This window comes from Cervus elaphus, chromosome 15 (genome assembly GCF_910594005.1).
Source record: "Cervus elaphus chromosome 15, mCerEla1.1, whole genome shotgun sequence".
NCBI classification, from domain to species: domain Eukaryota; kingdom Metazoa; phylum Chordata; class Mammalia; order Artiodactyla; family Cervidae; genus Cervus; species Cervus elaphus.
This window is the reverse complement of record NC_057829.1, coordinates 26,298,219-26,302,258: the sequence shown is the minus strand read 5'-3', so window position 1 is coordinate 26,302,258 and position 4,040 is coordinate 26,298,219. Positions and strand designations below refer to the sequence as shown.

General features: G+C 45.6%; 1 non-coding gene across 1 annotated transcript; it reads right to left on the bottom strand.

Annotated features, from left to right (window-relative positions):
* Nucleotides 1–3,649: 3,649 nt before the first annotated feature.
* LOC122709676 lies at nt 3,650–3,756 on the bottom strand. Its single transcript, XR_006345651.1, has one exon. It is a non-coding gene; the product is annotated as a U6 spliceosomal RNA (small nuclear RNA).
* Nucleotides 3,757–4,040: the final 284 nt, after the last annotated feature.

The following is a 4,040-nucleotide window of genomic DNA, read 5'->3' as shown; positions in this document are numbered from 1 at the left end:
GAAGCGGGCGAAGGCGGGAGCCAGAGGGAGGTCGGGGTAGCTGGTCGGCCGGACGTGACGTCACGGGGGCGGGTCCTGGGTGGCTAGGTTGCTGGCGGGGCGGGGTTTATGCCCTGAGGGCGGGACGCGAACCGGACTGAACCTGCGCGAAGTGTTTGTGAACTGAACGTAGGTGTGCTTGGAAAACTTGTGTGGGTTTATTATTATTATTATTATTGTTATTATTATTGTCAGTCAACACTAATTGAGTTGACTTCTGTTTCCTATATCGAGGCAAAATGTTATTTTACTTTTAATTGTTCATTATTAAATAAAAGGAATGCGTGCATGTATTAAAAGACGATCAGAATGGTTTATGGTGCCACCGTGCTCAGAGGGTAGCAAATTTTTTCGATAAAAAATTTAGCGAGAAAGCAGCCTTCGACAACATGTAAATAAATACGCGTGGATCCAACAAGACTTTATTGACAAAAACAGGTGACCAGGTGGATTTGTCCTGTGGGCCATGGTTTGCAGATCCTGTCTTTGTTTTTGTTTTTGTTTCATCCAGGTGCACCTCTTGTGGGATCTTAGCTCCCCGACCAGGGACTGAACTTGGACCCAGGCAGTGAAAGCACCCAGTCCTAACCAGTGGACCACCAGGGAATTCTCCTGTCTTTGCTTACATTATACATGAATTCAACAAATCTTTAACAAGCACCTACTGTGTGTGTCAGGAACTTTCTAGGGGAGAAGGTATAGCAGTAAACAAGACAGAGGCCCCCCGCTCAGTGGAGTGAACATTCTGCTTGGAGCAACAGGGCTCTCCTCCCCACCTTCCCTCCCTTACCTAACCCAGACTCCTATTTAATACTTGGTGTGGGTGGCACTGGGCTTTCCAGGTGGCTTGGTAGTAGAGAACCTGCCTGCCAATGCAGGAGACATAAGACACATGGGTTTGATCCCGGAGTCGGGAAGATCCCCCGGAGGAGGGCATGGCAACCCGCTCCAGTATTCTTGCCTGGAGAATCCCATGGACAGGGGAGCCTGGCGGGCTACAGTCCATGGGGTTGCAAAGAGTCCCACATGACGGAAGCAGCTTAGCACACATGCGTGTGGGTTGGCCTGCCTTGACTTTCCTTGCGCTGTCAGAGGTGGTTCTTCCCCTGGGAGCTCCCGCAGTGCCCTGTTCACACTGACGTCACTTGTACCGACCATGTGCATGAGTGTTATCTGCTTACGCCTCTGGCTCCCTTCAAGGCTGAACACTTCAACAGCACGGGCTGGGCCCGTTCTCCCGTCATAGTTTGGGGCCTAGCTCAGAATCAGCCTGTGGTCTGCGGTATTGAATTGACCTTAGGAAGTCTTTGTGGAGACTGAGAAGGAAACATTAGACATAGCTGTGGGCAGTTCGGCTGTGGAGGGACCTATTCAGCTGAGAAGTTGTGTTTATCAGCTGGGTTATGTGTACCTCTTTTATGTGTCCACGAATTTTGACAAATGTTTATTTTACATCCTTGTAAACACCACCCCACTGAAAATCTGCAGCATTTCCTCACACCCTTTGCAGTCATCACTTCACACCCCGAGCCTCAACCTGAGATAATCACTGATCTGCTATCATTGCAGGTTAGCTTTGCCTGTTCTAAAACTTTATAGAAATGAAATCACACTGTGTATATTGTTTTACACTTGGCTTCTTCACATAGCACAATGTGTTGCTATATCAGTAATCTACTCTTTATGGCTGAGTAGTATTCCATTTATGGATATACCACAGTTTATCAGATGAGAATTTAAAGGAAAAATATCCGTTGTTCCCTTTCCCAGAACCTACCATGGGGAATCAAGAGGGTCTTGGGTGGCGGCCTCAAATGTGCAGGCTGTGTATTATCTCTTATATTAAGAATATTTTGGTTTATATTAGGAAATATGTATTTGTCCTCAGTCCCTGTTCCTAGCACAGAGCTCCTAAGACCATTAAAATTTCCTGAGGGATAAGAGTGATCTAGGTGTCTTTTGTGATGTCAAGGTGAGTTTTGAAACACCCTTAGGTCACCCAAGAAGGAGATCTGGTCACCAGTGAAACCAGCCAGGTGATTTGGAGAGCTAGAACTTTCATTGTCACCCCTCTGACCTCTGGGGAGGGAAAAGGGGCTGGAGAGTGAGTTCAATCACCAATGGCCAGTGAGCTAATCAATTATGCCTGTGTGATGAAGCTTCCATAAGGACCTAAAAATGATGGACAAAGAGAGGCTCAAAGAGCTTCCAGGTTGATGAACATGTGGATGTGTGTAGGTACGGGGGAGTTCTGGTGTGCCCAGAAAGAACATAGAAGCCCCACTTTCCTCGTACTTTGCCCTATACATCTCTTCCATCTGGCTATTCTCTTTTCAGTAGTGTTTTTTTTTTCTTTATTGGAGGATACTTGCTTTACAATGTTGTGGTGGTCTCTGCTGTACATCAATGCAAATCAGTCCTGATTATATACACCCCCTCCCCGTTCAGCCTCCCTCCCACCTCAGTCCACTCCGCTAGGTCACCAAGATGGCCAGGCTGGGTTCCCTGTGTTTTACCGCAGCTTATCACTAGTTATGCACCTGGCTGTTCTGAGTTACATCCTTTTATAATAAACCAGTGGCCTAGTAAATAGCAAGTTTCTGAGTTCTGTGAGCCACTCTAGCAAATTAATCAAACCCAAGGAGTGGGTAACTGGAACTGCTGATCTATAGTCGGTTGGTCAGAAACACAGGTGATAACCTGGACTTTAGATTGGCATCTCAAGCTGGGGGGCGGGGAACAGTCTTATAGGACTGAACCCTTAATCTGTGGCATCTGATGCTATCTCCAGGTAGTGTTAGAATTAAGTTGAATTATAGGGTGCCTACCAAAACAAAAAAACAAGTGTAAAAAAATAGGGACTTGCTTGGTGGTCTAGTGGTTAAGACTCCATGCTCCCAATGCTAGGGGCATGGGTATGATCACTGTGGGAACTAAGATCCCACCTGCTGCGGGGTGCAGCTAAACAAACGAAACAAAACCAAGGGTATAGGGCACCCAGTTGGTCTTGGAGAATTGTCTGGTGGTGAGGGGAAAAAAAACATTTCGGAATTGGGGGCAGAATCTTACCTCTGAATGAGGTTATCTAGATAGGTGGTGATTTGAAAGCTGCTGATGCAATTGTGACCTATGGATCCATACCTGATGTACTGCCAGGATAGAATGTCCAATATATACCACATCTGGAGAGCCCTTTCTTGGAAATTTTAATGTTAACTAATATAACTTGGGTTTCAAATAACAGAAGTGACCTGGGTGTCCCCAGATTAGGGGTTCTCCTTCTGTAGCCTATTATTCCAGTGTTTAGCTAGCAGGCCTTCCCCAAATTCATTCCTTTTAACTCCCCTGTACCTACCTGCTATCACCTTTCTCTCTGGTTTCATCTTTCTCCGGGGCAGAGAGAGGCTCTTTCCCCCGCCCTCTGTATTGAGGCCACCCACACTCGATCTGTATCATCATACGGATAATAGCCCCTTATCTTTAGATAACACTTCTCCACTTTAACAAGCACTTTAAGACCATTATCTCACTTAAGCTGAGCCACAGCCCTGTGATGGAGGCAGCCTCCTTATTATTCTTTTTTTTTTTTTTTCACAGTGAAGTCAAACTTAAAAATATGGAACGCTTCACGAATCTGCGTGTCATCCTTGCGCAGGGGCCATGCTAATCTTCTCTGTATCGTTCCAATTTTAGTATATGTGCTGCCGAAGCGAGCACTTATTATTCTTTTCATTATTATTATTGATATTATTCTTATATTTCACAGATAAAGAAACTGTGACTCAAAGAGGTTATGACTTCCTGAGCTTCTGGTTGGCCATTCTATGTGCTTCTTATTGTGCCCACAGGCCTCCTGCATCATAAAGAGGGTAAGATGCCCCCTGGGAACCCGTTCTTTATTGTCATATTTGCTGAACTCATGGAGGAATAAGCAGTAGCCATTCTTGAGCTCCTGACACATAAAATACTGAATGTGTTCAGATGGTGATAATAATCATAGA